At 43.7% G+C, this 22426-nt stretch overlaps 85 non-coding genes across 85 annotated transcripts; all 85 read left to right on the plus strand.

The window, feature by feature from the left end:
- Positions 1-60: 60 nt before the first annotated feature.
- On the plus strand, positions 61-172 carry trnal-uaa (transfer RNA leucine (anticodon UAA)). The gene is made up of 2 exons: positions 61-98; positions 127-172. It is a non-coding gene; the product is annotated as a tRNA-Leu (tRNA).
- A 99-nt stretch (positions 173-271) lies between these two features.
- On the plus strand, positions 272-383 carry trnal-uaa (transfer RNA leucine (anticodon UAA)). Its single transcript has 2 exons — positions 272-309; positions 338-383. It is a non-coding gene; the product is annotated as a tRNA-Leu (tRNA).
- A 99-nt stretch (positions 384-482) lies between these two features.
- trnal-uaa (transfer RNA leucine (anticodon UAA)) lies at positions 483-594 on the plus strand. Its single transcript has 2 exons — positions 483-520; positions 549-594. It is a non-coding gene; the product is annotated as a tRNA-Leu (tRNA).
- Positions 595-694: 100 nt separating this feature from the next.
- On the plus strand, positions 695-805 carry trnal-caa (transfer RNA leucine (anticodon CAA)). The gene is made up of 2 exons: positions 695-732; positions 760-805. It is a non-coding gene; the product is annotated as a tRNA-Leu (tRNA).
- A 100-nt stretch (positions 806-905) lies between these two features.
- Positions 906-1016, plus strand: trnal-caa (transfer RNA leucine (anticodon CAA)). The gene is made up of 2 exons: positions 906-943; positions 971-1016. It is a non-coding gene; the product is annotated as a tRNA-Leu (tRNA).
- Positions 1017-1115: 99 nt separating this feature from the next.
- Positions 1116-1227, plus strand: trnal-uaa (transfer RNA leucine (anticodon UAA)). The gene is made up of 2 exons: positions 1116-1153; positions 1182-1227. It is a non-coding gene; the product is annotated as a tRNA-Leu (tRNA).
- A 100-nt stretch (positions 1228-1327) lies between these two features.
- On the plus strand, positions 1328-1438 carry trnal-caa (transfer RNA leucine (anticodon CAA)). Its single transcript has 2 exons — positions 1328-1365; positions 1393-1438. It is a non-coding gene; the product is annotated as a tRNA-Leu (tRNA).
- Positions 1439-1538: 100 nt separating this feature from the next.
- Positions 1539-1649, plus strand: trnal-caa (transfer RNA leucine (anticodon CAA)). The gene is made up of 2 exons: positions 1539-1576; positions 1604-1649. It is a non-coding gene; the product is annotated as a tRNA-Leu (tRNA).
- A 99-nt stretch (positions 1650-1748) lies between these two features.
- Positions 1749-1860, plus strand: trnal-uaa (transfer RNA leucine (anticodon UAA)). Its single transcript has 2 exons — positions 1749-1786; positions 1815-1860. It is a non-coding gene; the product is annotated as a tRNA-Leu (tRNA).
- A 100-nt stretch (positions 1861-1960) lies between these two features.
- On the plus strand, positions 1961-2072 carry trnal-uaa (transfer RNA leucine (anticodon UAA)). Its single transcript has 2 exons — positions 1961-1998; positions 2027-2072. It is a non-coding gene; the product is annotated as a tRNA-Leu (tRNA).
- A 100-nt stretch (positions 2073-2172) lies between these two features.
- On the plus strand, positions 2173-2284 carry trnal-uaa (transfer RNA leucine (anticodon UAA)). Its single transcript has 2 exons — positions 2173-2210; positions 2239-2284. It is a non-coding gene; the product is annotated as a tRNA-Leu (tRNA).
- A 99-nt stretch (positions 2285-2383) lies between these two features.
- On the plus strand, positions 2384-2494 carry trnal-caa (transfer RNA leucine (anticodon CAA)). The gene is made up of 2 exons: positions 2384-2421; positions 2449-2494. It is a non-coding gene; the product is annotated as a tRNA-Leu (tRNA).
- Positions 2495-2593: 99 nt separating this feature from the next.
- trnal-uaa (transfer RNA leucine (anticodon UAA)) lies at positions 2594-2705 on the plus strand. Its single transcript has 2 exons — positions 2594-2631; positions 2660-2705. It is a non-coding gene; the product is annotated as a tRNA-Leu (tRNA).
- A 100-nt stretch (positions 2706-2805) lies between these two features.
- Positions 2806-2916, plus strand: trnal-caa (transfer RNA leucine (anticodon CAA)). Its single transcript has 2 exons — positions 2806-2843; positions 2871-2916. It is a non-coding gene; the product is annotated as a tRNA-Leu (tRNA).
- Positions 2917-3015: 99 nt separating this feature from the next.
- Positions 3016-3127, plus strand: trnal-uaa (transfer RNA leucine (anticodon UAA)). The gene is made up of 2 exons: positions 3016-3053; positions 3082-3127. It is a non-coding gene; the product is annotated as a tRNA-Leu (tRNA).
- Positions 3128-3227: 100 nt separating this feature from the next.
- trnal-caa (transfer RNA leucine (anticodon CAA)) lies at positions 3228-3338 on the plus strand. The gene is made up of 2 exons: positions 3228-3265; positions 3293-3338. It is a non-coding gene; the product is annotated as a tRNA-Leu (tRNA).
- A 100-nt stretch (positions 3339-3438) lies between these two features.
- Positions 3439-3549, plus strand: trnal-caa (transfer RNA leucine (anticodon CAA)). The gene is made up of 2 exons: positions 3439-3476; positions 3504-3549. It is a non-coding gene; the product is annotated as a tRNA-Leu (tRNA).
- A 99-nt stretch (positions 3550-3648) lies between these two features.
- trnal-uaa (transfer RNA leucine (anticodon UAA)) lies at positions 3649-3760 on the plus strand. Its single transcript has 2 exons — positions 3649-3686; positions 3715-3760. It is a non-coding gene; the product is annotated as a tRNA-Leu (tRNA).
- A 100-nt stretch (positions 3761-3860) lies between these two features.
- On the plus strand, positions 3861-3971 carry trnal-caa (transfer RNA leucine (anticodon CAA)). Its single transcript has 2 exons — positions 3861-3898; positions 3926-3971. It is a non-coding gene; the product is annotated as a tRNA-Leu (tRNA).
- Positions 3972-4283: 312 nt separating this feature from the next.
- On the plus strand, positions 4284-4395 carry trnal-uaa (transfer RNA leucine (anticodon UAA)). The gene is made up of 2 exons: positions 4284-4321; positions 4350-4395. It is a non-coding gene; the product is annotated as a tRNA-Leu (tRNA).
- A 313-nt stretch (positions 4396-4708) lies between these two features.
- On the plus strand, positions 4709-4819 carry trnal-caa (transfer RNA leucine (anticodon CAA)). Its single transcript has 2 exons — positions 4709-4746; positions 4774-4819. It is a non-coding gene; the product is annotated as a tRNA-Leu (tRNA).
- Positions 4820-4918: 99 nt separating this feature from the next.
- On the plus strand, positions 4919-5030 carry trnal-uaa (transfer RNA leucine (anticodon UAA)). The gene is made up of 2 exons: positions 4919-4956; positions 4985-5030. It is a non-coding gene; the product is annotated as a tRNA-Leu (tRNA).
- Positions 5031-5342: 312 nt separating this feature from the next.
- trnal-uaa (transfer RNA leucine (anticodon UAA)) lies at positions 5343-5454 on the plus strand. Its single transcript has 2 exons — positions 5343-5380; positions 5409-5454. It is a non-coding gene; the product is annotated as a tRNA-Leu (tRNA).
- Positions 5455-5766: 312 nt separating this feature from the next.
- On the plus strand, positions 5767-5878 carry trnal-uaa (transfer RNA leucine (anticodon UAA)). Its single transcript has 2 exons — positions 5767-5804; positions 5833-5878. It is a non-coding gene; the product is annotated as a tRNA-Leu (tRNA).
- A 100-nt stretch (positions 5879-5978) lies between these two features.
- Positions 5979-6089, plus strand: trnal-caa (transfer RNA leucine (anticodon CAA)). Its single transcript has 2 exons — positions 5979-6016; positions 6044-6089. It is a non-coding gene; the product is annotated as a tRNA-Leu (tRNA).
- A 100-nt stretch (positions 6090-6189) lies between these two features.
- Positions 6190-6300, plus strand: trnal-caa (transfer RNA leucine (anticodon CAA)). Its single transcript has 2 exons — positions 6190-6227; positions 6255-6300. It is a non-coding gene; the product is annotated as a tRNA-Leu (tRNA).
- Positions 6301-6399: 99 nt separating this feature from the next.
- Positions 6400-6511, plus strand: trnal-uaa (transfer RNA leucine (anticodon UAA)). Its single transcript has 2 exons — positions 6400-6437; positions 6466-6511. It is a non-coding gene; the product is annotated as a tRNA-Leu (tRNA).
- A 100-nt stretch (positions 6512-6611) lies between these two features.
- Positions 6612-6722, plus strand: trnal-caa (transfer RNA leucine (anticodon CAA)). Its single transcript has 2 exons — positions 6612-6649; positions 6677-6722. It is a non-coding gene; the product is annotated as a tRNA-Leu (tRNA).
- A 100-nt stretch (positions 6723-6822) lies between these two features.
- trnal-caa (transfer RNA leucine (anticodon CAA)) lies at positions 6823-6933 on the plus strand. Its single transcript has 2 exons — positions 6823-6860; positions 6888-6933. It is a non-coding gene; the product is annotated as a tRNA-Leu (tRNA).
- A 99-nt stretch (positions 6934-7032) lies between these two features.
- On the plus strand, positions 7033-7144 carry trnal-uaa (transfer RNA leucine (anticodon UAA)). The gene is made up of 2 exons: positions 7033-7070; positions 7099-7144. It is a non-coding gene; the product is annotated as a tRNA-Leu (tRNA).
- Positions 7145-7244: 100 nt separating this feature from the next.
- Positions 7245-7355, plus strand: trnal-caa (transfer RNA leucine (anticodon CAA)). The gene is made up of 2 exons: positions 7245-7282; positions 7310-7355. It is a non-coding gene; the product is annotated as a tRNA-Leu (tRNA).
- Positions 7356-7667: 312 nt separating this feature from the next.
- trnal-uaa (transfer RNA leucine (anticodon UAA)) lies at positions 7668-7779 on the plus strand. The gene is made up of 2 exons: positions 7668-7705; positions 7734-7779. It is a non-coding gene; the product is annotated as a tRNA-Leu (tRNA).
- Positions 7780-7879: 100 nt separating this feature from the next.
- Positions 7880-7990, plus strand: trnal-caa (transfer RNA leucine (anticodon CAA)). The gene is made up of 2 exons: positions 7880-7917; positions 7945-7990. It is a non-coding gene; the product is annotated as a tRNA-Leu (tRNA).
- A 100-nt stretch (positions 7991-8090) lies between these two features.
- trnal-caa (transfer RNA leucine (anticodon CAA)) lies at positions 8091-8201 on the plus strand. Its single transcript has 2 exons — positions 8091-8128; positions 8156-8201. It is a non-coding gene; the product is annotated as a tRNA-Leu (tRNA).
- Positions 8202-8300: 99 nt separating this feature from the next.
- trnal-uaa (transfer RNA leucine (anticodon UAA)) lies at positions 8301-8412 on the plus strand. Its single transcript has 2 exons — positions 8301-8338; positions 8367-8412. It is a non-coding gene; the product is annotated as a tRNA-Leu (tRNA).
- Positions 8413-8724: 312 nt separating this feature from the next.
- trnal-uaa (transfer RNA leucine (anticodon UAA)) lies at positions 8725-8836 on the plus strand. The gene is made up of 2 exons: positions 8725-8762; positions 8791-8836. It is a non-coding gene; the product is annotated as a tRNA-Leu (tRNA).
- A 100-nt stretch (positions 8837-8936) lies between these two features.
- trnal-caa (transfer RNA leucine (anticodon CAA)) lies at positions 8937-9047 on the plus strand. The gene is made up of 2 exons: positions 8937-8974; positions 9002-9047. It is a non-coding gene; the product is annotated as a tRNA-Leu (tRNA).
- A 100-nt stretch (positions 9048-9147) lies between these two features.
- On the plus strand, positions 9148-9258 carry trnal-caa (transfer RNA leucine (anticodon CAA)). Its single transcript has 2 exons — positions 9148-9185; positions 9213-9258. It is a non-coding gene; the product is annotated as a tRNA-Leu (tRNA).
- Positions 9259-9357: 99 nt separating this feature from the next.
- trnal-uaa (transfer RNA leucine (anticodon UAA)) lies at positions 9358-9469 on the plus strand. The gene is made up of 2 exons: positions 9358-9395; positions 9424-9469. It is a non-coding gene; the product is annotated as a tRNA-Leu (tRNA).
- Positions 9470-9782: 313 nt separating this feature from the next.
- On the plus strand, positions 9783-9893 carry trnal-caa (transfer RNA leucine (anticodon CAA)). The gene is made up of 2 exons: positions 9783-9820; positions 9848-9893. It is a non-coding gene; the product is annotated as a tRNA-Leu (tRNA).
- Positions 9894-9992: 99 nt separating this feature from the next.
- Positions 9993-10104, plus strand: trnal-uaa (transfer RNA leucine (anticodon UAA)). Its single transcript has 2 exons — positions 9993-10030; positions 10059-10104. It is a non-coding gene; the product is annotated as a tRNA-Leu (tRNA).
- Positions 10105-10416: 312 nt separating this feature from the next.
- trnal-uaa (transfer RNA leucine (anticodon UAA)) lies at positions 10417-10528 on the plus strand. Its single transcript has 2 exons — positions 10417-10454; positions 10483-10528. It is a non-coding gene; the product is annotated as a tRNA-Leu (tRNA).
- Positions 10529-10840: 312 nt separating this feature from the next.
- On the plus strand, positions 10841-10952 carry trnal-uaa (transfer RNA leucine (anticodon UAA)). The gene is made up of 2 exons: positions 10841-10878; positions 10907-10952. It is a non-coding gene; the product is annotated as a tRNA-Leu (tRNA).
- Positions 10953-11052: 100 nt separating this feature from the next.
- trnal-caa (transfer RNA leucine (anticodon CAA)) lies at positions 11053-11163 on the plus strand. Its single transcript has 2 exons — positions 11053-11090; positions 11118-11163. It is a non-coding gene; the product is annotated as a tRNA-Leu (tRNA).
- A 313-nt stretch (positions 11164-11476) lies between these two features.
- trnal-caa (transfer RNA leucine (anticodon CAA)) lies at positions 11477-11587 on the plus strand. The gene is made up of 2 exons: positions 11477-11514; positions 11542-11587. It is a non-coding gene; the product is annotated as a tRNA-Leu (tRNA).
- A 99-nt stretch (positions 11588-11686) lies between these two features.
- Positions 11687-11798, plus strand: trnal-uaa (transfer RNA leucine (anticodon UAA)). Its single transcript has 2 exons — positions 11687-11724; positions 11753-11798. It is a non-coding gene; the product is annotated as a tRNA-Leu (tRNA).
- Positions 11799-12110: 312 nt separating this feature from the next.
- Positions 12111-12222, plus strand: trnal-uaa (transfer RNA leucine (anticodon UAA)). The gene is made up of 2 exons: positions 12111-12148; positions 12177-12222. It is a non-coding gene; the product is annotated as a tRNA-Leu (tRNA).
- Positions 12223-12534: 312 nt separating this feature from the next.
- trnal-uaa (transfer RNA leucine (anticodon UAA)) lies at positions 12535-12646 on the plus strand. Its single transcript has 2 exons — positions 12535-12572; positions 12601-12646. It is a non-coding gene; the product is annotated as a tRNA-Leu (tRNA).
- A 100-nt stretch (positions 12647-12746) lies between these two features.
- On the plus strand, positions 12747-12857 carry trnal-caa (transfer RNA leucine (anticodon CAA)). Its single transcript has 2 exons — positions 12747-12784; positions 12812-12857. It is a non-coding gene; the product is annotated as a tRNA-Leu (tRNA).
- A 100-nt stretch (positions 12858-12957) lies between these two features.
- trnal-caa (transfer RNA leucine (anticodon CAA)) lies at positions 12958-13068 on the plus strand. Its single transcript has 2 exons — positions 12958-12995; positions 13023-13068. It is a non-coding gene; the product is annotated as a tRNA-Leu (tRNA).
- A 99-nt stretch (positions 13069-13167) lies between these two features.
- trnal-uaa (transfer RNA leucine (anticodon UAA)) lies at positions 13168-13279 on the plus strand. Its single transcript has 2 exons — positions 13168-13205; positions 13234-13279. It is a non-coding gene; the product is annotated as a tRNA-Leu (tRNA).
- Positions 13280-13379: 100 nt separating this feature from the next.
- trnal-caa (transfer RNA leucine (anticodon CAA)) lies at positions 13380-13490 on the plus strand. The gene is made up of 2 exons: positions 13380-13417; positions 13445-13490. It is a non-coding gene; the product is annotated as a tRNA-Leu (tRNA).
- A 100-nt stretch (positions 13491-13590) lies between these two features.
- On the plus strand, positions 13591-13701 carry trnal-caa (transfer RNA leucine (anticodon CAA)). The gene is made up of 2 exons: positions 13591-13628; positions 13656-13701. It is a non-coding gene; the product is annotated as a tRNA-Leu (tRNA).
- Positions 13702-13800: 99 nt separating this feature from the next.
- Positions 13801-13912, plus strand: trnal-uaa (transfer RNA leucine (anticodon UAA)). Its single transcript has 2 exons — positions 13801-13838; positions 13867-13912. It is a non-coding gene; the product is annotated as a tRNA-Leu (tRNA).
- Positions 13913-14224: 312 nt separating this feature from the next.
- On the plus strand, positions 14225-14336 carry trnal-uaa (transfer RNA leucine (anticodon UAA)). Its single transcript has 2 exons — positions 14225-14262; positions 14291-14336. It is a non-coding gene; the product is annotated as a tRNA-Leu (tRNA).
- Positions 14337-14436: 100 nt separating this feature from the next.
- On the plus strand, positions 14437-14547 carry trnal-caa (transfer RNA leucine (anticodon CAA)). The gene is made up of 2 exons: positions 14437-14474; positions 14502-14547. It is a non-coding gene; the product is annotated as a tRNA-Leu (tRNA).
- A 99-nt stretch (positions 14548-14646) lies between these two features.
- Positions 14647-14758, plus strand: trnal-uaa (transfer RNA leucine (anticodon UAA)). Its single transcript has 2 exons — positions 14647-14684; positions 14713-14758. It is a non-coding gene; the product is annotated as a tRNA-Leu (tRNA).
- Positions 14759-14858: 100 nt separating this feature from the next.
- On the plus strand, positions 14859-14969 carry trnal-caa (transfer RNA leucine (anticodon CAA)). Its single transcript has 2 exons — positions 14859-14896; positions 14924-14969. It is a non-coding gene; the product is annotated as a tRNA-Leu (tRNA).
- Positions 14970-15068: 99 nt separating this feature from the next.
- On the plus strand, positions 15069-15180 carry trnal-uaa (transfer RNA leucine (anticodon UAA)). The gene is made up of 2 exons: positions 15069-15106; positions 15135-15180. It is a non-coding gene; the product is annotated as a tRNA-Leu (tRNA).
- A 100-nt stretch (positions 15181-15280) lies between these two features.
- Positions 15281-15391, plus strand: trnal-caa (transfer RNA leucine (anticodon CAA)). Its single transcript has 2 exons — positions 15281-15318; positions 15346-15391. It is a non-coding gene; the product is annotated as a tRNA-Leu (tRNA).
- Positions 15392-15491: 100 nt separating this feature from the next.
- Positions 15492-15602, plus strand: trnal-caa (transfer RNA leucine (anticodon CAA)). Its single transcript has 2 exons — positions 15492-15529; positions 15557-15602. It is a non-coding gene; the product is annotated as a tRNA-Leu (tRNA).
- A 99-nt stretch (positions 15603-15701) lies between these two features.
- On the plus strand, positions 15702-15813 carry trnal-uaa (transfer RNA leucine (anticodon UAA)). The gene is made up of 2 exons: positions 15702-15739; positions 15768-15813. It is a non-coding gene; the product is annotated as a tRNA-Leu (tRNA).
- Positions 15814-16125: 312 nt separating this feature from the next.
- On the plus strand, positions 16126-16237 carry trnal-uaa (transfer RNA leucine (anticodon UAA)). Its single transcript has 2 exons — positions 16126-16163; positions 16192-16237. It is a non-coding gene; the product is annotated as a tRNA-Leu (tRNA).
- A 100-nt stretch (positions 16238-16337) lies between these two features.
- trnal-caa (transfer RNA leucine (anticodon CAA)) lies at positions 16338-16448 on the plus strand. Its single transcript has 2 exons — positions 16338-16375; positions 16403-16448. It is a non-coding gene; the product is annotated as a tRNA-Leu (tRNA).
- Positions 16449-16547: 99 nt separating this feature from the next.
- Positions 16548-16659, plus strand: trnal-uaa (transfer RNA leucine (anticodon UAA)). Its single transcript has 2 exons — positions 16548-16585; positions 16614-16659. It is a non-coding gene; the product is annotated as a tRNA-Leu (tRNA).
- A 312-nt stretch (positions 16660-16971) lies between these two features.
- trnal-uaa (transfer RNA leucine (anticodon UAA)) lies at positions 16972-17083 on the plus strand. The gene is made up of 2 exons: positions 16972-17009; positions 17038-17083. It is a non-coding gene; the product is annotated as a tRNA-Leu (tRNA).
- Positions 17084-17395: 312 nt separating this feature from the next.
- Positions 17396-17507, plus strand: trnal-uaa (transfer RNA leucine (anticodon UAA)). The gene is made up of 2 exons: positions 17396-17433; positions 17462-17507. It is a non-coding gene; the product is annotated as a tRNA-Leu (tRNA).
- Positions 17508-17607: 100 nt separating this feature from the next.
- Positions 17608-17718, plus strand: trnal-caa (transfer RNA leucine (anticodon CAA)). Its single transcript has 2 exons — positions 17608-17645; positions 17673-17718. It is a non-coding gene; the product is annotated as a tRNA-Leu (tRNA).
- A 100-nt stretch (positions 17719-17818) lies between these two features.
- trnal-caa (transfer RNA leucine (anticodon CAA)) lies at positions 17819-17929 on the plus strand. Its single transcript has 2 exons — positions 17819-17856; positions 17884-17929. It is a non-coding gene; the product is annotated as a tRNA-Leu (tRNA).
- A 99-nt stretch (positions 17930-18028) lies between these two features.
- Positions 18029-18140, plus strand: trnal-uaa (transfer RNA leucine (anticodon UAA)). Its single transcript has 2 exons — positions 18029-18066; positions 18095-18140. It is a non-coding gene; the product is annotated as a tRNA-Leu (tRNA).
- A 100-nt stretch (positions 18141-18240) lies between these two features.
- trnal-caa (transfer RNA leucine (anticodon CAA)) lies at positions 18241-18351 on the plus strand. Its single transcript has 2 exons — positions 18241-18278; positions 18306-18351. It is a non-coding gene; the product is annotated as a tRNA-Leu (tRNA).
- A 99-nt stretch (positions 18352-18450) lies between these two features.
- trnal-uaa (transfer RNA leucine (anticodon UAA)) lies at positions 18451-18562 on the plus strand. The gene is made up of 2 exons: positions 18451-18488; positions 18517-18562. It is a non-coding gene; the product is annotated as a tRNA-Leu (tRNA).
- A 100-nt stretch (positions 18563-18662) lies between these two features.
- Positions 18663-18773, plus strand: trnal-caa (transfer RNA leucine (anticodon CAA)). Its single transcript has 2 exons — positions 18663-18700; positions 18728-18773. It is a non-coding gene; the product is annotated as a tRNA-Leu (tRNA).
- A 312-nt stretch (positions 18774-19085) lies between these two features.
- Positions 19086-19197, plus strand: trnal-uaa (transfer RNA leucine (anticodon UAA)). The gene is made up of 2 exons: positions 19086-19123; positions 19152-19197. It is a non-coding gene; the product is annotated as a tRNA-Leu (tRNA).
- A 313-nt stretch (positions 19198-19510) lies between these two features.
- Positions 19511-19621, plus strand: trnal-caa (transfer RNA leucine (anticodon CAA)). The gene is made up of 2 exons: positions 19511-19548; positions 19576-19621. It is a non-coding gene; the product is annotated as a tRNA-Leu (tRNA).
- A 99-nt stretch (positions 19622-19720) lies between these two features.
- Positions 19721-19832, plus strand: trnal-uaa (transfer RNA leucine (anticodon UAA)). Its single transcript has 2 exons — positions 19721-19758; positions 19787-19832. It is a non-coding gene; the product is annotated as a tRNA-Leu (tRNA).
- A 312-nt stretch (positions 19833-20144) lies between these two features.
- On the plus strand, positions 20145-20256 carry trnal-uaa (transfer RNA leucine (anticodon UAA)). Its single transcript has 2 exons — positions 20145-20182; positions 20211-20256. It is a non-coding gene; the product is annotated as a tRNA-Leu (tRNA).
- A 312-nt stretch (positions 20257-20568) lies between these two features.
- trnal-uaa (transfer RNA leucine (anticodon UAA)) lies at positions 20569-20680 on the plus strand. Its single transcript has 2 exons — positions 20569-20606; positions 20635-20680. It is a non-coding gene; the product is annotated as a tRNA-Leu (tRNA).
- A 100-nt stretch (positions 20681-20780) lies between these two features.
- Positions 20781-20891, plus strand: trnal-caa (transfer RNA leucine (anticodon CAA)). Its single transcript has 2 exons — positions 20781-20818; positions 20846-20891. It is a non-coding gene; the product is annotated as a tRNA-Leu (tRNA).
- A 100-nt stretch (positions 20892-20991) lies between these two features.
- trnal-caa (transfer RNA leucine (anticodon CAA)) lies at positions 20992-21102 on the plus strand. The gene is made up of 2 exons: positions 20992-21029; positions 21057-21102. It is a non-coding gene; the product is annotated as a tRNA-Leu (tRNA).
- A 99-nt stretch (positions 21103-21201) lies between these two features.
- On the plus strand, positions 21202-21313 carry trnal-uaa (transfer RNA leucine (anticodon UAA)). Its single transcript has 2 exons — positions 21202-21239; positions 21268-21313. It is a non-coding gene; the product is annotated as a tRNA-Leu (tRNA).
- Positions 21314-21413: 100 nt separating this feature from the next.
- trnal-caa (transfer RNA leucine (anticodon CAA)) lies at positions 21414-21524 on the plus strand. Its single transcript has 2 exons — positions 21414-21451; positions 21479-21524. It is a non-coding gene; the product is annotated as a tRNA-Leu (tRNA).
- A 100-nt stretch (positions 21525-21624) lies between these two features.
- trnal-caa (transfer RNA leucine (anticodon CAA)) lies at positions 21625-21735 on the plus strand. Its single transcript has 2 exons — positions 21625-21662; positions 21690-21735. It is a non-coding gene; the product is annotated as a tRNA-Leu (tRNA).
- Positions 21736-21834: 99 nt separating this feature from the next.
- On the plus strand, positions 21835-21946 carry trnal-uaa (transfer RNA leucine (anticodon UAA)). Its single transcript has 2 exons — positions 21835-21872; positions 21901-21946. It is a non-coding gene; the product is annotated as a tRNA-Leu (tRNA).
- Positions 21947-22046: 100 nt separating this feature from the next.
- On the plus strand, positions 22047-22157 carry trnal-caa (transfer RNA leucine (anticodon CAA)). Its single transcript has 2 exons — positions 22047-22084; positions 22112-22157. It is a non-coding gene; the product is annotated as a tRNA-Leu (tRNA).
- The last annotated feature ends 269 nt before the right edge of the window (positions 22158-22426 follow it).

Below are 22426 nucleotides of genomic sequence, written 5' to 3' on the forward strand. Positions count from 1 at the left end.
ATTTGGACATGCTGCTTTTTAGATGGTATATTTATCATTTTTTAATACATCAGTTCAAATGTCAGGATGGCCGAGTGGTCTAAGGCGCCAGACTTAAGTTTCGACTCTGTTCTCAGCAAAAAAGACTTCTGGTCTCCAATTGGAGGCGTGGGTTCAAATCCCACTTCTGACATGTCAAACTACTTTTATGATTCACTCTGGACACTGACTCATTTGGACATGCTGGTTTTTAGATGGTATATTTATCGTTTTTAAATACATCAGTTCAAATGTCAGGATGGCCGAGTGGTCTAAGGCGCCAGACTTAAGTTTCGACTCTGTTCTCAGCAAAAAAGACTTCTGGTCTCCAATTGGAGGCGTGGGTTCAAATCCCACTTCTGACATGTCAAACTACTTTTATGATTCACTCTGGACACTGACTCATTTGGACATGCTGGTTTTTAGATGGTATATTTATCGTTTTTAAATACATCAGTTCAAATGTCAGGATGGCCGAGTGGTCTAAGGCGCCAGACTTAAGTTTCGACTCTGTTCTCAGCAAAAAAGACTTCTGGTCTCCAATTGGAGGCGTGGGTTCAAATCCCACTTCTGACATGTCAAACTACTTTTATGATTCACTCTGGACACTGACTCATTTGGACATGCTGCTTCTTTAGGTGGTATATTCATCGTTTTTTAACACTGCAGTGCTAATGTCAGGATGGCCGAGTGGTCTAAGGCGCCAGACTCAAGGTTGGAAACCTTTCTCAGGAAAGAGGCTTCTGGTCTCCGATTGGAGGCGTGGGTTCAAATCCCACTTCTGACATGTCAAACTACTTTTATGATTCACTCTGGACACTGACTCATTTGGACATGCTGCTTTTTTAGGTGGTATATTCATCGTTTTTCAACACTGCACTGCTAAAGTCAGGATGGCCGAGTGGTCTAAGGCGCCAGACTCAAGGTTGGAAACCTTTCTCAGGAAAGAGGCTTCTGGTCTCCGATTGGAGGCGTGGGTTCAAATCCCACTTCTGACATGTCAAACTACTTTTATGATTCACTCTGGACACTGACTCATTTGGACATGCTGCTTTTTAGATGGTATATTTATCATTTTTTAATACATCAGTTCAAATGTCAGGATGGCCGAGTGGTCTAAGGCGCCAGACTTAAGTTTCGACTCTGTTCTCAGCAAAAAAGACTTCTGGTCTCCAATTGGAGGCGTGGGTTCAAATCCCACTTCTGACATGTCAAACTACTTTTATGATTCACTCTGGACACTGACTCATTTGGACATGCTGCTTTTTTAGGTGGTATATTCATCGTTTTTTAACACTGCAGTGCTAATGTCAGGATGGCCGAGTGGTCTAAGGCGCCAGACTCAAGGTTGGAAACCTTTCTCAGGAAAGAGGCTTCTGGTCTCCGATTGGAGGCGTGGTTTCAAATCCCACTTCTGACATGTCAAACTACTTTTATGATTCACTCTGGACACTGACTCATTTGGACATGCTGCTTTTTTAGGTGGTATATTCATCGCTTTTCAACACTGCACTGCTAAAGTCAGGATGGCCGAGTGGTCTAAGGCGCCAGACTCAAGGTTGGAAACCTTTCTCAGGAAAGAGGCTTCTTGTCTCCGATTGGAGGCGTGGGTTCAAATCCCACTTCTGACATGTCAAACTACTTTTATGATTCACTCTGGACACTGACTCATTTGGACATGCTGCTTTTTAGATGGTATATTTATCGTTTTTAAATACATCAGTTCAAATGTCAGGATGGCCGAGTGGTCTAAGGTGCCAGACTTAAGTTTCCACTCTGTTCTCAGCAAAAAAGACTTCTGGTCTCCAATTGGAGGCGTGGGTTCAAATCCCACTTCTGACATGTCAAACTAATTTTATGATTCACTGTGGACACTGACTCATTTGGACATGCTGCTTTTTTAGGTTGTATATTCATCGTTTTTTAACACTGCAGTGCTAATGTCAGGATGGCCGAGTGGTCTAAGGCGCCAGACTTAAGTTTCAACTCTGTTCTCAGCAAAAAAGACTTCTGGTCTCCAATTGGAGGCGTGGGTTCAAATCCCACTTCTGACATGTCAAACTACTTTTATGATTCACTCTGGACACTGACTCATTTGGACATGCTGCTTTTTTAGGTGGTATATTCATTGTTTTTTAACACTGCCGTGCTAATGTCAGGATGGCCGAGTGGTCTAAGGCGCCAGACTTAAGTTTCGACTCTGTTCTCAGCAAAAAAGACTTCTGGTCTCCGATTGGAGGCGTGGGTTCAAATCCCACTTCTGACATGTCAAACTACTTTTATGATTCACTCTGGACACTGACTCATTTGGACATGCTGCTTTTCAGATGGTATATTTATCGTTTTTTAATACATCAGTTCAAATGTCAGGATGGCCGAGTGGTCTAAGGAGCCAGACTCAAGGTTGGAAACCTTTCTCAGGAAAGAGGCTTCTGGTCTCCGATTGGAGGCGTGGGTTCAAATCCCACTTCTGACATGTCAAACTACTTTTATGATTCACTCTGGACACTGACTCATTTGGACATGCTGCTTTTTAGATGGTATATTTATCGTTTTTTAATACATCAGTTCAAATGTCAGGATGGCCGAGTGGTCTAAGGCGCCAGACTTAAGTTTCGACTCTGTTCTCAGCAAAAAAGACTTCTGGTCTCCAATTGGAGGCGTGGGTTCAAATCCCACTTCTGACATGTCAAACTACTTTTATGATTCACTCTGGACACTGACTCATTTGGACATGCTGCTTTTTTAGGTGGTATATTCATCGTTTTTTAACACTGCAGTGCTAATGTCAGGATGGCCGAGTGGTCTAAGGCGCCAGACTCAAGGTTGGAAACCTTTCTCAGGAAAGAGGCTTCTGGTCTCCGATTGGAGGCGTGGGTTCAAATCCCACTTCTGACATGTCAAACTACTTTTATGATTCACTCTGGACACTGACTCATTTGGACATGCTGCTTTTTAGATGGTATATTTATCGTTTTTTAATACATCAGTTCAAATGTCAGGATGGCCGAGTGGTCTAAGGCGCCAGACTTAAGTTTCGACTCTGTTCTCAGCAAAAAAGACTTCTGGTCTCCAATTGGAGGCGTGGGTTCAAATCCCACTTCTGACATGTCAAACTACTTTTATGATTCACTCTGGACACTGACTCATTTGGACATGCTGCTTTTTTAGGTGGTATATTCATCGTTTTTTAACACTGCAGTGCTAATGTCAGGATGGCCGAGTGGTCTAAGGTGCCAGACTCAAGGTTGGAAACCTTTCTCAGGAAAGAGGCTTCTGGTCTCCGATTGGAGGCGTGGGTTCAAATCCCACTTCTGACATGTCAAACTACTTTTATGATTCACTCTGGACACTGACTCATTTGGACATGCTGCTTTTTTAGGTGGTATATTCATCGTTTTTCAACACTGCACTGCTAAAGTCAGGATGGCCGAGTGGTCTAAGGCGCCAGACTCAAGGTTGGAAACCTTTCTCAGGAAAGAGGCTTCTGGTCTCCGATTGGAGGCGTGGGTTCAAATCCCACTTCTGACATGTCAAACTACTTTTATGATTCACTCTGGACACTGACTCATTTGGACATGCTGCTTTTTAGATGGTATATTTATCGTTTTTTAATACATCAGTTCAAATGTCAGGATGGCCGAGTGGTCTAAGGCGCCAGACTTAAGTTTCGACTCTGTTCTCAGCAAAAAAGACTTCTGGTCTCCAATTGGAGGCGTGGGTTCAAATCCCACTTCTGACATGTCAAACTACTTTTATGATTCACTCTGGACACTGACTCATTTGGACATGCTGCTTTTTTAGGTGGTATATTCATCGTTTTTTAACACTGCAGTGCTAATGTCAGGATGGCCGAGTGGTCTAAGGCGCCAGACTCAAGGTTGGAAACCTTTCTCAGGAAAGAGGCTTCTGGTCTCCGATTGGAGGCGTGGGTTCAAATCCCACTTCTGACATGTCAAACTACTTTTATGATTCACTCTGGACACTGACTCATTTGGACATGCTGCTTTTTTAGGTGGTATATTCATCGTTTTTCAACACTGCACTGCTAATGTCAGGATGGCCGAGTGGTCTAAGGCGCCAGACTCAAGGTTGGAAACCTTTCTCAGGAAAGAGGCTTCTGGTCTCTCCGATTGGAGGCGTGGGTTCAAATCCCTCTTCTGACATGTCAAACTACTTTTATGATTCACTGTGGACACTGACTCATTTGGACATGCTGCTTTTTAGATGGTATATTTATCGTTTTTTAATACATCAGTTCAAATGTCAGGATGGCCGAGTGGTCTAAGGCGCCAGACTTAAGTTTCGACTCTGTTCTCAGCAAAAAAGACTTCTGGTCTCCAATTGGAGGCGTGGGTTCAAATCCCACTTCTGACATGTCAAACTACTTTTATGATTCACTCTGGACACTGACTCATTTGGACATGCTGCTTTTTTACGTGGTATATTCATCGTTTTTCAACACTGCACTGCTAATGTCAGGATGGCCGAGTGGTCTAAGGCGCCAGACTCAAGGTTGGAAACCTTTCTCAGGAAAGAGGCTTCTGTCCTCTCTGATTGGAGGCGTGGGTTCAAATCCCTCTTCTGACATGTCAAACTACTTTTATGATTCACTGTGGACACTGACTCATTTGGACATGCTTCTTTTTTAGGTGGTATATTCATCGTTTTTTAACACTGCAATGCTAATGTCAGGATGGCCGAGTGGTCTAAGGCGCCAGACTCAAGGTTGAAAACCTTTCTCAGGAAAGAGGCTTCTGGTCTCCGATTGGAGGCGTGGGTTCAAATCCCACTTCTGACATGTCAAACTACTTTTATGATTCACTCTGGACACTGACTCATTTGGACATGCTGCTTTTTAGATGGTATATTTATCGTTTTTTAATACATCAGTTCAAATGTCAGGATGGCCGAGTGGTCTAAGGCGCCAGACTTAAGTTTCGACTCTGTTCTCAGCAAAAAAGACTTCTGGTCTCCAATTGGAGGCGTGGGTTCAAATCCCACTTCTGACATGTCAAACTACTTTTATGATTCACTCTGGACACTGACTCATTTGGACATGCTGCTTTTTTAGGTGGTATATTCATCGTTTTTCAACACTGCACTGCTAATGTCAGGATGGCCGAGTGGTCTAAGGCGCCAGACTCAAGGTTGGAAACCTTTCTCAGGAAAGAGGCTTCTGGTCTCTCCGATTGGAGGCGTGGGTTCAAATCCCTCTTCTGACATGTCAAACTACTTTTATGATTCACTGTGGACACTGACTCATTTGGACATGCTGCTTTTTAGATGGTATATTTATCGTTTTTTAATACATCAGTTCAAATGTCAGGATGGCCGAGTGGTCTAAGGCGCCAGACTTAAGTTTCGACTCTGTTCTCAGCAAAAAAGACTTCTGGTCTCCAATTGGAGGCGTGGGTTCAAATCCCACTTCTGACATGTCAAACTACTTTTATGATTCACTCTGGACACTGACTCATTTGGACATGCTGCTTTTTTACGTGGTATATTCATCGTTTTTCAACACTGCACTGCTAATGTCAGGATGGCCGAGTGGTCTAAGGCGCCAGACTCAAGGTTGGAAACCTTTCTCAGGAAAGAGGCTTCTGGTCTATCTGATTGGAGGCGTGGGTTCAAATCCCTCTTCTGACATGTCAAACTACTTTTATGATTCACTGTGGACACTGACTCATTTGGACATGCTGCTTTTTAGATGGTATATTTATCGTTTTTTAATACATCAGTTCAAATGTCAGGATGGCCGAGTGGTCTAAGGCGCCAGACTTAAGTTTCGACTCTGTTCTCAGCAAAAAAGACTTCTGGTCTCCAATTGGAGGCGTGGGTTCAAATCCCACTTCTGACATGTCAAACTACTTTTATGATTCACTCTGGACACTGACTCATTTGGACATGCTGCTTTTTTAGGTGGTATATTCATCGTTTTTTAACACTGCAGTGCTAATGTCAGGATGGCCGAGTGGTCTAAGGCGCCAGACTCAAGGTTGGAAACCTTTCTCAGGAAAGAGGCTTCTGGTCTCCGATTGGAGGCGTGGGTTCAAATCCCACTTCTGACATGTCAAACTGCTTTTATGATTCACTCTGGACACTGACTCATTTGGACATGCTGCTTTTTTAGGTGGTATATTCATCGTTTTTCAACACTGCACTGCTAAAGTCAGGATGGCCGAGTGGTCTAAGGCGCCAGACTCAAGGTTGGAAACCTTTCTCAGGAAAGAGGCTTCTGGTCTCCGATTGGAGGCGTGGGTTCAAATCCCACTTCTGACATGTCAAACTACTTTTATGATTCACTCTGGACACTGACTCATTTGGACATGCTGCTTTTTAGATGGTATATTTATCGTTTTTTAATACATCAGTTCAAATGTCAGGATGGCCGAGTGGTCTAAGGCGCCAGACTTAAGTTTCGACTCTGTTCTCAGCAAAAAAGACTTCTGGTCTCCAATTGGAGGCGTGGGTTCAAATCCCACTTCTGACATGTCAAACTACTTTTATCATTCACTCTGGACACTGACTCATTTGGACATGCTGCTTTTTTAGGTGGTATATTCATCGTTTTTTAACACTGCAGTGCTAATGTCAGGATGGCCGAGTGGTCTAAGGCGCCAGACTCAAGGTTGGAAACCTTTCTCAGGAAAGAGGCTTCTGGTCTCCGATTGGAGGCGTGGGTTCAAATCCCACTTCTGACATGTCAAACTGCTTTTATGATTCACTCTGGACACTGACTCATTTGGACATGCTGCTTTTTTAGGTGGTATATTCATCGTTTTTCAACACTGCACTGCTAAAGTCAGGATGGCCGAGTGGTCTAAGGCGCCAGACTCAAGGTTGGAAACCTTTCTCAGGAAAGAGGCTTCTGGTCTCCGATTGGAGGCGTGGGTTCAAATCCCACTTCTGACATGTCAAACTACTTTTATGATTCACTCTGGACACTAACTCATTTGGACATGCTGCTTTTTAGATGGTATATTTATCGTTTTTTAATACATCAGTTCAAATGTCAGGATGGCCGAGTGGTCTAAGGCGCCAGACTTAAGTTTCGACTCTGTTCTCAGCAAAAAAGACTTCTGGTCTCCAATTGGAGGCGTGGGTTCAAATCCCACTTCTGACATGTCAAACTACTTTTATCATTCACTCTGGACACTGACTCATTTGGACATGCTGCTTTTTTAGGTGGTATATTCATCGTTTTTTAACACTGCAGTGCTAATGTCAGGATGGCCGAGTGGTCTAAGGCGCCAGACTCAAGGTTGGAAACCTTTCTCAGGAAAGAGGCTTCTGGTCTCCGATTGGAGGCGTGGGTTCAAATCCCACTTCTGACATGTCAAACTACTTTTATGATTCACTCTGGACACTGACTCATTTGGACATGCTGCTTTTTTAGGTGGTATATTCATCGTTTTTCAACACTGCACTGCTAAAGTCAGGATGGCCGAGTGGTCTAAGGCGCCAGACTCAAGGTTGGAAACCTTTCTCAGGAAAGAGGCTTCTGGTCTCTCTGATTGGAGGCGTGGGTTCAAATCCCTCTTCTGACATGTCAAACTACTTTTATGATTCACTGTGGACACTGACTCATTTGGACATGCTGCTTTTTAGATGGTATATTTATCGTTTTTTAATACATCAGTTCAAATGTCAGGATGGCCGAGTGGTCTAAGGCGCCAGACTTAAGTTTCGACTCTGTTCTCAGCAAAAAAGACTTCTGGTCTCCAATTGGAGGCGTGGGTTCAAATCCCACTTCTGACATGTCAAACTACTTTTATGATTCACTCTGGACACTGACTCATTTGGACATGCTGCTTTTTTAGGTGGTATATTCATCGTTTTTTAACACTGCAGTGCTAATGTCAGGATGGCCGAGTGGTCTAAGGCGCCAGACTCAAGGTTGGAAACCTTTCTCAGGAAAGAGGCTTCTGGTCTCCGATTGGAGGCGTGGGTTCAAATCCCACTTCTGACATGTCAAACTACTTTTATGATTCACTCTGGAAACTGACTCATTTGGACATGCTGCTTTTTTAGGTGGTATATTCATCGTTTTTCAACACTGCACTGCTAAAGTCAGGATGGCCGAGTGGTCTAAGGCGCCAGACTCAAGGTTGGAAACCTTTCTCAGGAAAGAGGCTTCTGGTCTCCGATTGGAGGCGTGGGTTCAAATCCCACTTCTGACATGTCAAACTACTTTTATGATTCACTCTGGACACTGACTCATTTGGACATGCTGGTTTTTAGATGGTATATTTATCGTTTTTTAATACATCAGTTCAAATGTCAGGATGGCCGAGTGGTCTAAGGCGCCAGACTTAAGTTTCGACTCTGTTCTCAGCAAAAAAGACTTCTGGTCTCCAATTGGAGGCGTGGGTTCAAATCCCACTTCTGACATGTCAAACTACTTTTATGATTCACTCTGGACACTGACTCATTTGGACATGCTGCTTTTTTACGTGGTATATTCATCGTTTTTCAACACTGCACTGCTAATGTCAGGATGGCCGAGTGGTCTAAGGCGCCAGACTCAAGGTTGGAAACCTTTCTCAGGAAAGAGGCTTCTGTCCTCTCTGATTGGAGGCGTGGGTTCAAATCCCTCTTCTGACATGTCAAACTACTTTTATGATTCACTGTGGACACTGACTCATTTGGACATGCTGCTTTTTAGATGGTATATTTATCGTTTTTTAATACATCAGTTTAAATGTCAGGATGGCCGAGTGGTCTAAGGCGCCAGACTTAAGTTTCGACTCTGTTCTCAGCAAAAAAGACTTCTGGTCTCCAATTGGAGGCGTGGGTTCAAATCCCACTTCTGACATGTCAAACTACTTTTATGATTCACTCTGGACACTGACTCATTTGGACATGCTGCTTTTTTAGGTGGTATATTCATCGTTTTTTAACACTGCAGTGCTAATGTCAGGATGGCCGAGTGGTCTAAGGCGCCAGACTCAAGGTTGGAAACCTTTCTCAGGAAAGAGGCTTCTGGTCTCCGATTGGAGGCGTGGGTTCAAATCCCACTTCTGACATGTCAAACTACTTTTATGATTCACTCTGGAAACTGACTCATTTGGACATGCTGCTTTTTTAGGTGGTATATTCATCGTTTTTCAACACTGCACTGCTAAAGTCAGGATGGCCGAGTGGTCTAAGGCGCCAGACTCAAGGTTGGAAACCTTTCTCAGGAAAGAGGCTTCTGGTCTCCGATTGGAGGCGTGGGTTCAAATCCCACTTCTGACATGTCAAACTACTTTTATGATTCACTCTGGACACTGACTCATTTGGACATGCTGGTTTTTAGATGGTATATTTATCGTTTTTTAATACATCAGTTCAAATGTCAGGATGGCCGAGTGGTCTAAGGCGCCAGACTTAAGTTTCGACTCTGTTCTCAGCAAAAAAGACTTCTGGTCTCCAATTGGAGGCGTGGGTTCAAATCCCACTTCTGACATGTCAAACTACTTTTATGATTCACTCTGGACACTGACTCATTTGGACATGCTGCTTTTTTACGTGGTATATTCATCGTTTTTCAACACTGCACTGCTAATGTCAGGATGGCCGAGTGGTCTAAGGCGCCAGACTCAAGGTTGGAAACCTTTCTCAGGAAAGAGGCTTCTGTCCTCTCTGATTGGAGGCGTGGGTTCAAATCCCTCTTCTGACATGTCAAACTACTTTTATGATTCACTGTGGACACTGACTCATTTGGACATGCTTCTTTTTTAGGTGGTATATTCATCGTTTTTTAACACTGCAATGCTAATGTCAGGATGGCCGAGTGGTCTAAGGCGCCAGACTCAAGGTTGAAAACCTTTCTCAGGAAAGAGGCTTCTGGTCTCCGATTGGAGGCGTGGGTTCAAATCCCACTTCTGACATGTCAAACTACTTTTATGATTCACTCTGGACACTGACTCATTTGGACATGCTGCTTTTTAGATGGTATATTTATCGTTTTTTAATACATCAGTTCAAATGTCAGGATGGCCGAGTGGTCTAAGGCGCCAGACTTAAGTTTCGACTCTGTTCTCAGCAAAAAAGACTTCTGGTCTCCAATTGGAGGCGTGGGTTCAAATCCCACTTCTGACATGTCAAACTACTTTTATGATTCACTCTGGACACTGACTCATTTGGACATGCTGCTTTTTTAGGTGGTATATTCATCGTTTTTCAACACTGCACTGCTAATGTCAGGATGGCCGAGTGGTCTAAGGCGCCAGACTCAAGGTTGGAAACCTTTCTCAGGAAAGAGGCTTCTGGTCTCTCCGATTGGAGGCGTGGGTTCAAATCCCTCTTCTGACATGTCAAACTACTTTTATGATTCACTGTGGACACTGACTCATTTGGACATGCTGCTTTTTAGATGGTATATTTATCGTTTTTTAATACATCAGTTCAAATGTCAGGATGGCCGAGTGGTCTAAGGCGCCAGACTTAAGTTTCGACTCTGTTCTCAGCAAAAAAGACTTCTGGTCTCCAATTGGAGGCGTGGGTTCAAATCCCACTTCTGACATGTCAAACTACTTTTATGATTCACTCTGGACACTGACTCATTTGGACATGCTGCTTTTTTACGTGGTATATTCATCGTTTTTCAACACTGCACTGCTAATGTCAGGATGGCCGAGTGGTCTAAGGCGCCAGACTCAAGGTTGGAAACCTTTCTCAGGAAAGAGGCTTCTGGTCTCTCTGATTGGAGGCGTGGGTTCAAATCCCTCTTCTGACATGTCAAACTACTTTTATGATTCACTGTGGACACTGACTCATTTGGACATGCTGCTTTTTAGATGGTATATTTATCGTTTTTTAATACATCAGTTCAAATGTCAGGATGGCCGAGTGGTCTAAGGCGCCAGACTTAAGTTTCGACTCTGTTCTCAGCAAAAAAGACTTCTGGTCTCCAATTGGAGGCGTGGGTTCAAATCCCACTTCTGACATTTCAAACTACTTTTATGATTCACTCTGGACACTGACTCATTTGGACATGCTGCTTTTTTAGGTGGTATATTCATCGTTTTTTAACACTGCAGTGCTAATGTCAGGATGGCCGAGTGGTCTAAGGCGCCAGACTCAAGGTTGGAAACCTTTCTAAGGAAAGAGGCTTCTGGTCTCCGATTGGAGGCGTGGGTTCAAATCCCACTTCTGACATGTCAAACTGCTTTTATGATTCACTCTGGACACTGACTCATTTGGACATGCTGCTTTTTTAGGTGGTATATTCATCGTTTTTCAACACTGCACTGCTAATGTCAGGATGGCCGAGTGGTCTAAGGCGCCAGACTCAAGGTTGGAAACCTTTCTCAGGAAAGAGGCTTCTGTCCTCTCTGATTGGAGGCGTGGGTTCAAATCCCTCTTCTGACATGTCAAACTACTTTTATGATTCACTGTGGACACTGACTCATTTGGACATGCTTCTTTTTTAGGTGGTATATTCATCGTTTTTTAACACTGCAATGCTAATGTCAGGATGGCCGAGTGGTCTAAGGCGCCAGACTCAAGGTTGAAAACCTTTCTCAGGAAAGAGGCTTCTGGTCTCCGATTGGAGGCGTGGGTTCAAATCCCACTTCTGACATGTCAAACTACTTTTATGATTCACTCTGGACACTGACTCATTTGGACATGCTGCTTTTTAGATGGTATATTTATCGTTTTTTAATACATCAGTTCAAATGTCAGGATGGCCGAGTGGTCTAAGGCGCCAGACTTAAGTTTCGACTCTGTTCTCAGCAAAAAAGACTTCTGGTCTCCAATTGGAGGCGTGGGTTCAAATCCCACTTCTGACATGTCAAACTACTTTTATGATTCACTCTGGACACTGACTCATTTGGACATGCTGCTTTTTTAGGTGGTATATTCATCGTTTTTCAACACTGCACTGCTAATGTCAGGATGGCCGAGTGGTCTAAGGCGCCAGACTCAAGGTTGGAAACCTTTCTCAGGAAAGAGGCTTCTGGTCTCTCCGATTGGAGGCGTGGGTTCAAATCCCTCTTCTGACATGTCAAACTACTTTTATGATTCACTGTGGACACTGACTCATTTGGACATGCTGCTTTTTAGATGGTATATTTATCGTTTTTTAATACATCAGTTCAAATGTCAGGATGGCCGAGTGGTCTAAGGCGCCAGACTTAAGTTTCGACTCTGTTCTCAGCAAAAAAGACTTCTGGTCTCCAATTGGAGGCGTGGGTTCAAATCCCACTTCTGACATGTCAAACTACTTTTATGATTCACTCTGGACACTGACTCATTTGGACATGCTGCTTTTTTACGTGGTATATTCATCGTTTTTCAACACTGCACTGCTAATGTCAGGATGGCCGAGTGGTCTAAGGCGCCAGACTCAAGGTTGGAAACCTTTCTCAGGAAAGAGGCTTCTGGTCTCTCTGATTGGAGGCGTGGGTTCAAATCCCTCTTCTGACATGTCAAACTACTTTTATGATTCACTGTGGACACTGACTCATTTGGACATGCTGCTTTTTAGATGGTATATTTATCGTTTTTTAATACATCAGTTCAAATGTCAGGATGGCCGAGTGGTCTAAGGCGCCAGACTTAAGTTTCGACTCTGTTCTCAGCAAAAAAGACTTCTGGTCTCCAATTGGAGGCGTGGGTTCAAATCCCACTTCTGACATTTCAAACTACTTTTATGATTCACTCTGGACACTGACTCATTTGGACATGCTGCTTTTTTAGGTGGTATATTCATCGTTTTTTAACACTGCAGTGCTAATGTCAGGATGGCCGAGTGGTCTAAGGCGCCAGACTCAAGGTTGGAAACCTTTCTAAGGAAAGAGGCTTCTGGTCTCCGATTGGAGGCGTGGGTTCAAATCCCACTTCTGACATGTCAAACTGCTTTTATGATTCACTCTGGACACTGACTCATTTGGACATGCTGCTTTTTTAGGTGGTATATTCATCGTTTTTCAACACTGCACTGCTAAAGTCAGGATGGCCGAGTGGTCTAAGGCGCCAGACTCAAGGTTGGAAACCTTTCTCAGGAAAGAGGCTTCTGGTCTCCGATTGGAGGTGTGGGTTCAAATCCCACTTCTGACATGTCAAACTACTTTTATGATTCACTCTGGACACTGACTCATTTGGACATGCTGCTTTTTAGATGGTATATTTATCGTTTTTTAATACATCAGTTCAAATGTCAGGATGGCCGAGTGGTCTAAGGCGCCAGACTTAAGTTTCGACTCTGTTCTCAGCAAAAAAGACTTCTGGTCTCCAATTGGAGGCGTGGGTTCAAATCCCACTTCTGACATGTCAAACTACTTTTATCATTCACTCTGGACACTGACTCATTTGGACATGCTGCTTTTTTAGGTGGTATATTCATCGTTTTTTAACACTGCAGTGCTAATGTCAGGATGGCCGAGTGGTCTAAGGCGCCAGACTCAAGGTTGGAAACCTTTCTCAGGAAAGAGGCTTCTGGTCTCCGATTGGAGGCGTGGGTTCAAATCCCACTTCTGACATGTCAAACTACTTTTATGATTCACTCTGGAAACTGACTCATTTGGACATGCTGCTTTTTTAGGTGGTATATTCATCGTTTTTCAACACTGCACTGCTAAAGTCAGGATGGCCGAGTGGTCTAAGGCGCCAGACTCAAGGTTGGAAACCTTTCTCAGGAAAGAGGCTTCTGGTCTCCGATTGGAGGCGTGGGTTCAAATCCCACTTCTGACATGTCAAACTACTTTTATGATTCACTCTGGACACTGACTCATTTGGACATGCTGGTTTTTAGATGGTATATTTATCGTTTTTTAATACATCAGTTCAAATGTCAGGATGGCCGAGTGGTCTAAGGCGCCAGACTTAAGTTTCGACTCTGTTCTCAGCAAAAAAGACTTCTGGTCTCCAATTGGAGGCGTGGGTTCAAATCCCACTTCCGACATGTCAAACTACTTTTATGATTCACTCTGGACACTGACTCATTTGGACATGCTGCTTTTTTACGTGGTATATTCATCGTTTTTCAACACTGCACTGCTAATGTCAGGATGGCCGAGTGGTCTAAGGCGCCAGACTCAAGGTTGGAAACCTTTCTCAGGAAAGAGGCTTCTGTCCTCTCTGATTGGAGGCGTGGGTTCAAATCCCTCTTCTGACATGTCAAACTACTTTTATGATTCACTGTGGACACTGACTCATTTGGACATGCTGCTTTTTAGATGGTATATTTATCGTTTTTTAATACATCAGTTCAAATGTCAGGATGGCCGAGTGGTCTAAGGCGCCAGACTTAAGTTTCGACTCTGTTCTCAGCAAAAAAGACTTCTGGTCTCCAATTGGAGGCGTGGGTTCAAATCCCACTTCTGACATGTCAAACTACTTTTATGATTCACTCTGGACACTGACTCATTTGGACATGCTTCTTTTTTAGGTGGTATATTCATCGTTTTTTAACACTGCAATGCTAATGTCAGGATGGCCGAGTGGTCTAAGGCGCCAGACTCAAGGTTGAAAACCTTTCTCAGGAAAGAGGCTTCTGGTCTCCGATTGGAGGCGTGGGTTCAAATCCCACTTCTGACATGTCAAACTACTTTTATGATTCACTCTGGACACTGACTCATTTGGACATGCTGCTTTTTAGATGGTATATTTATCGTTTTTTAATACATCAGTTCAAATGTCAGGATGGCCGAGTGGTCTAAGGCGCCAGACTTAAGTTTCGACTCTGTTCTCAGCAAAAAAGACTTCTGGTCTCCAATTGGAGGCGTGGGTTCAAATCCCACTTCTGACATGTCAAACTACTTTTATGATTCACTCTGGACACTGACTCATTTGGACATGCTGCTTTTTTAGGTGGTATATTCATCGTTTTTCAACACTGCACTGCTAAAGTCAGGATGGCCGAGTGGTCTAAGGCGCCAGACTCAAGGTTGGAAACCTTTCTCAGGAAAGAGGCTTCTGGTCTCCGATTGGAGGCGTGGGTTCAAATCCCACTTCTGACATGTCAAACTACTTTTATGATTCACTCTGGACACTGACTCATTTGGACATGCTGCTTTTTAGATGGTATATTTATCGTTTTTTAATACATCAGTTCAAATGTCAGGATGGCCGAGTGGTCTAAGGCGCCAGACTTAAGTTTCGACTCTGTTCTCAGCAAAAAAGACTTCTGGTCTTCAATTGGAGGCGTGGGTTCAAATCCCACTTCTGACATGTCAAACTACTTTTATCATTCACTCTGGACACTGACTCATTTGGACATGCTGCTTTTTTAGGTGGTATATTCATCGTTTTTTAACACTGCAGTGCTAATGTCAGGATGGCCGAGTGGTCTAAGGCGCCAGACTCAAGGTTGGAAACCTTTCTCAGGAAAGAGGCTTCTGGTCTCCGATTGGAGGCGTGGGTTCAAATCCCACTTCTGACATGTCAAACTACTTTTATGATTCACTCTGGAAACTGACTCATTTGGACATGCTGCTTTTTTAGGTGGTATATTCATCGTTTTTCAACACTGCACTGCTAAAGTCAGGATGGCCGAGTGGTCTAAGGCGCCAGACTCAAGGTTGGAAACCTTTCTCAGGAAAGAGGCTTCTGGTCTCCGATTGGAGGCGTGGGTTCAAATCCCACTTCTGACATGTCAAACTACTTTTATGATTCACTCTGGACACTGACTCATTTGGACATGCTGGTTTTTAGATGGTATATTTATCGTTTTTTAATACATCAGTTCAAATGTCAGGATGGCCGAGTGGTCTAAGGCGCCAGACTTAAGTTTCGACTCTGTTCTCAGCAAAAAAGACTTCTGGTCTCCAATTGGAGGCGTGGGTTCAAATCCCACTTCTGACATGTCAAACTACTTTTATGATTCACTCTGGACACTGACTCATTTGGACATGCTGCTTTTTTACGTGGTATATTCATCGTTTTTCAACACTGCACTGCTAATGTCAGGATGGCCGAGTGGTCTAAGGCGCCAGACTCAAGGTTGGAAACCTTTCTCAGGAAAGAGGCTTCTGTCCTCTCTGATTGGAGGCGTGGGTTCAAATCCCTCTTCTGACATGTCAAACTACTTTTATGATTCACTGTGGACACTGACTCATTTGGACATGCTGCTTTTTAGATGGTATATTTATCGTTTTTTAATACATCAGTTCAAATGTCAGGATGGCCGAGTGGTCTAAGGCGCCAGACTTAAGTTTCGACTCTGTTCTCAGCAAAAAAGACTTCTGGTCTCCAATTGGAGGCGTGGGTTCAAATCCCACTTCTGACATGTCAAACTACTTTTATGATTCACTCTGGACACTGACTCATTTGGACATGCTTCTTTTTTAGGTGGTATATTCATCGTTTTTTAACACTGCAATGCTAATGTCAGGATGGCCGAGTGGTCTAAGGCGCCAGACTCAAGGTTGAAAACCTTTCTCAGGAAAGAGGCTTCTGGTCTCCGATTGGAGGCGTGGGTTCAAATCCCACTTCTGACATGTCAAACTACTTTTATGATTCACTCTGGACACTGACTCATTTGGACATGCTGCTTTTTAGATGGTATATTTATCGTTTTTTAATACATCAGTTCAAATGTCAGGATGGCCGAGTGGTCTAAGGCGCCAGACTTAAGTTTCGACTCTGTTCTCAGCAAAAAAGACTTCTGGTCTCCAATTGGAGGCGTGGGTTCAAATCCCACTTCTGACATGTCAAACTACTTTTATGATTCACTCTGGACACTGACTCATTTGGACATGCTGCTTTTTTAGGTGGTATATTCATCGTTTTTCAACACTGCACTGCTAATGTCAGGATGGCCGAGTGGTCTAAGGCGCCAGACTCAAGGTTGGAAACCTTTCTCAGGAAAGAGGCTTCTGGTCTCTCCGATTGGAGGCGTGGGTTCAAATCCCTCTTCTGACATGTCAAACTACTTTTATGATTCACTGTGGACACTGACTCATTTGGACATGCTGCTTTTTAGATGGTATATTTATCGTTTTTTAATACATCAGTTCAAATGTCAGGATGGCCGAGTGGTCTAAGGCGCCAGACTTAAGTTTCGACTCTGTTCTCAGCAAAAAAGACTTCTGGTCTCCAATTGGAGGCGTGGGTTCAAATCCCACTTCTGACATGTCAAACTACTTTTATGATTCACTCTGGACACTGACTCATTTGGACATGCTGCTTTTTTACGTGGTATATTCATCGTTTTTCAACACTGCACTGCTAATGTCAGGATGGCCGAGTGGTCTAAGGCGCCAGACTCAAGGTTGGAAACCTTTCTCAGGAAAGAGGCTTCTGGTCTCTCTGATTGGAGGCGTGGGTTCAAATCCCTCTTCTGACATGTCAAACTACTTTTATGATTCACTGTGGACACTGACTCATTTGGACATGCTGCTTTTTAGATGGTATATTTATCGTTTTTTAATACATCAGTTCAAATGTCAGGATGGCCGAGTGGTCTAAGGCGCCAGACTTAAGTTTCGACTCTGTTCTCAGCAAAAAAGACTTCTGGTCTCCAATTGGAGGCGTGGGTTCAAATCCCACTTCTGACATGTCAAACTACTTTTATGATTCACTCTGGACACTGACTCATTTGGACATGCTGCTTTTTTAGGTGGTATATTCATCGTTTTTTAACACTGCAGTGCTAATGTCAGGATGGCCGAGTGGTCTAAGGCGCCAGACTCAAGGTTGGAAACCTTTCTCAGGAAAGAGGCTTCTGGTCTCCGATTGGAGGCGTGGGTTCAAATCCCACTTCTGACATGTCAAACTGCTTTTATGATTCACTCTGGACACTGACTCATTTGGACATGCTGCTTTTTTAGGTGGTATATTCATCGTTTTTCAACACTGCACTGCTAAAGTCAGGATGGCCGAGTGGTCTAAGGCGCCAGACTCAAGGTTGGAAACCTTTCTCAGGAAAGAGGCTTCTGGTCTCCGATTGGAGGCGTGGGTTCAAATCCCACTTCTGACATGTCAAACTACTTTTATGATTCACTCTGGACACTGACTCATTTGGACATGCTGCTTTTTAGATGGTATATTTATCGTTTTTTAATACATCAGTTCAAATGTCAGGATGGCCGAGTGGTCTAAGGCGCCAGACTTAAGTTTCGACTCTGTTCTCAGCAAAAAAGACTTCTGGTCTCCAATTGGAGGCGTGGGTTCAAATCCCACTTCTGACATGTCAAACTACTTTTATGATTCACTCTGGACACTGACTCATTTGGACATGCTGCTTTTTTAGGTGGTATATTCATCGTTTTTCAACACTGCACTGCTAAAGTCAGGATGGCCGAGTGGTCTAAGGCGCCAGACTCAAGGTTGGAAACCTTTCTCAGGAAAGAGGCTTCTGGTCTCCGATTGGAGGCGTGGGTTCAAATCCCACTTCTGACATGTCAAACTACTTTTATGATTCACTCTGGACACTGACTCATTTGGACATGCTGCTTTTTAGATGGTATATTTATCGTTTTTTAATACATCAGTTCAAATGTCAGGATGGCCGAGTGGTCTAAGGCGCCAGACTTAAGTTTCGACTCTGTTCTCAGCAAAAAAGACTTCTGGTCTCCAATTGGAGGCGTGGGTTCAAATCCCACTTCTGACATGTCAAACTACTTTTATGATTCACTCTGGACACTGACTCATTTGGACATGCTGCTTTTTTAGGTGGTATATTCATCGTTTTTTAACACTGCAGTGCTAATGTCAGGATGGCCGAGTGGTCTAAGGCGCCAGACTCAAGGTTGGAAACCTTTCTCAGGAAAGAGGCTTCTGGTCTCCGATTGGAGGCGTGGGTTCAAATCCCACTTCTGACATGTCAAACTACTTTTATGATTCACTCTGGACACTGACTCATTTGGACATGCTGCTTTTTTAGGTGGTATATTCATCGTTTTTCAACACTGCACTGCTAATGTCAGGATGGCCGAGTGGTCTAAGGCGCCAGACTCAAGGTTGGAAACCTTTCTCAGGAAAGAGGCTTCTGGTCTCTCCGATTGGAGGCGTGGGTTCAAATCCCTCTTCTGACATGTCAAACTACTTTTATGATTCACTGTGGACACTGACTCATTTGGACATGCTGCTTTTTAGATGGTATATTTATCGTTTTTTAATACATCAGTTCAAATGTCAGGATGGCCGAGTGGTCTAAGGCGCCAGACTTAAGTTTCGACTCTGTTCTCAGCAAAAAAGACTTCTGGTCTCCAATTGGAGGCGTGGGTTCAAATCCCACTTCTGACATGTCAAACTACTTTTATGATTCACTCTGGACACTGACTCATTTGGACATGCTGCTTTTTTACGTGGTATATTCATCGTTTTTCAACACTGCACTGCTAATGTCAGGATGGCCGAGTGGTCTAAGGCGCCAGACTCAAGGTTGGAAACCTTTCTCAGGAAAGAGGCTTCTGTCCTCTCTGATTGGAGGCGTGGGTTCAAATCCCTCTTCTGACATGTCAAACTACTTTTATGATTCACTGTGGACACTGACTCATTTGGACATGCTTCTTTTTTAGGTGGTATATTCATCGTTTTTTAACACTGCAATGCTAATGTCAGGATGGCCGAGTGGTCTAAGGCGCCAGACTCAAGGTTGAAAACCTTTCTCAGGAAAGAGGCTTCTGGTCTCCGATTGGAGGCGTGGGTTCAAATCCCACTTCTGACATGTCAAACTACTTTTATGATTCACTCTGGACACTGACTCATTTGGACATGCTGCTTTTTAGATGGTATATTTATCGTTTTTTAATACATCAGTTCAAATGTCAGGATGGCCGAGTGGTCTAAGGCGCCAGACTTAAGTTTCGACTCTGTTCTCAGCAAAAAAGACTTCTGGTCTCCAATTGGAGGCGTGGGTTCAAATCCCACTTCTGACATGTCAAACTACTTTTATGATTCACTCTGGACACTGACTCATTTGGACATGCTGCTTTTTTAGGTGGTATATTCATCGTTTTTCAACACTGCACTGCTAATGTCAGGATGGCCGAGTGGTCTAAGGCGCCAGACTCAAGGTTGGAAACCTTTCTCAGGAAAGAGGCTTCTGGTCTCTCCGATTGGAGGCGTGGGTTCAAATCCCTCTTCTGACATGTCAAACTACTTTTATGATTCACTGTGGACACTGACTCATTTGGACATGCTGCTTTTTAGATGGTATATTTATCGTTTTTTAATACATCAGTTCAAATGTCAGGATGGCCGAGTGGTCTAAGGCGCCAGACTTAAGTTTCGACTCTGTTCTCAGCAAAAAAGACTTCTGGTCTCCAATTGGAGGCGTGGGTTCAAATCCCACTTCTGACATGTCAAACTACTTTTATGATTCACTCTGGACACTGACTCATTTGGACATGCTGCTTTTTTACGTGGTATATTCATCGTTTTTCAACACTGCACTGCTAATGTCAGGATGGCCGAGTGGTCTAAGGCGCCAGACTCAAGGTTGGAAACCTTTCTCAGGAAAGAGGCTTCTGGTCTATCTGATTGGAGGCGTGGGTTCAAATCCCTCTTCTGACATGTCAAACTACTTTTATGATTCACTGTGGACACTGACTCATTTGGACATGCTGCTTTTTAGATGGTATATTTATCGTTTTTTAATACATCAGTTCAAATGTCAGGATGGCCGAGTGGTCTAAGGCGCCAGACTTAAGTTTCGACTCTGTTCTCAGCAAAAAAGACTTCTGGTCTCCAATTGGAGGCGTGGGTTCAAATCCCACTTCTGACATGTCAAACTACTTTTATGATTCACTCTGGACACTGACTCATTTGGACATGCTGCTTTTTTAGGTGGTATATTCATCGTTTTTTAACACTGCAGTGCTAATGTCAGGATGGCCGAGTGGTCTAAGGCGCCAGACTCAAGGTTGGAAACCTTTCTCAGGAAAGAGGCTTCTGGTCTCCGATTGGAGGCGTGGGTTCAAATCCCACTTCTGACATGTCAAACTGCTTTTATGATTCACTCTGGACACTGACTCATTTGGACATGCTGCTTTTTTAGGTGGTATATTCATCGTTTTTCAACACTGCACTGCTAAAGTCAGGATGGCCGAGTGGTCTAAGGCGCCAGACTCAAGGTTGGAAACCTTTCTCAGGAAAGAGGCTTCTGGTCTCCGATTGGAGGCGTGGGTTCAAATCCCACTTCTGACATGTCAAACTACTTTTATGATTCACTCTGGACACTGACTCATTTGGACATGCTGCTTTTTAGATGGTATATTTATCGTTTTTTAATACATCAGTTCAAATGTCAGGATGGCCGAGTGGTCTAAGGCGCCAGACTTAAGTTTCGACTCTGTTCTCAGCAAAAAAGACTTCTGGTCTCCAATTGGAGGCGTGGGTTCAAATCCCACTTCTGACATGTCAAACTACTTTTATCATTCACTCTGGACACTGACTCATTTGGACATGCTGCTTTTTTAGGTGGTATATTCATCGTTTTTTAACACTGCAGTGCTAATGTCAGGATGGCCGAGTGGTCTAAGGCGCCAGACTCAAGGTTGGAAACCTTTCTCAGGAAAGAGGCTTCTGGTCTCCGATTGGAGGCGTGGGTTCAAATCCCACTTCTGACATGTCAAACTGCTTTTATGATTCACTCTGGACACTGACTCATTTGGACATGCTGCTTTTTTAGGTGGTATATTCATCGTTTTTCAACACTGCACTGCTAAAGTCAGGATGGCCGAGTGGTCTAAGGCGCCAGACTCAAGGTTGGAAACCTTTCTCAGGAAAGAGGCTTCTGGTCTCCGATTGGAGGCGTGGGTTCAAATCCCACTTCTGACATGTCAAACTACTTTTATGATTCACTCTGGACACTGACTCATTTGGACATGCTGCTTTTTAGATGGTATATTTATCGTTTTTTAATACATCAGTTCAAATGTCAGGATGGCCGAGTGGTCTAAGGCGCCAGACTTAAGTTTCGACTCTGTTCTCAGCAAAAAAGACTTCTGGTCTCCAATTGGAGGCGTGGGTTCAAATCCCACTTCTGACATGTCAAACTACTTTTATCATTCACTCTGGACACTGACTCATTTGGACATGCTGCTTTTTTAGGTGGTATATTCATCGTTTTTTAACACTGCAGTGCTAATGTCAGGATGGCCGAGTGGTCTAAGGCGCCAGACTCAAGGTTGGAAACCTTTCTCAGGAAAGAGGCTTCTGGTCTCCGATTGGAGGCGTGGGTTCAAATCCCACTTCTGACATGTCAAACTACTTTTATGATTCACTCTGGACACTGACTCATTTGGACATGCTGCTTTTTTAGGTGGTATATTCATCGTTTTTCAACACTGCACTGCTAAAGTCAGGATGGCCGAGTGGTCTAAGGCGCCAGACTCAAGGTTGGAAACCTTTCTCAGGAAAGAGGCTTCTGGTCTCTCTGATTGGAGGCGTGGGTTCAAATCCCTCTTCTGACATGTCAAACTACTTTTATGATTCACTGTGGACACTGACTCATTTGGACATGCTGCTT

Source organism: Pungitius pungitius, chromosome 2 (genome assembly GCF_949316345.1).
Source record: "Pungitius pungitius chromosome 2, fPunPun2.1, whole genome shotgun sequence".
Classification (NCBI taxonomy): domain Eukaryota; kingdom Metazoa; phylum Chordata; class Actinopteri; order Perciformes; family Gasterosteidae; genus Pungitius; species Pungitius pungitius.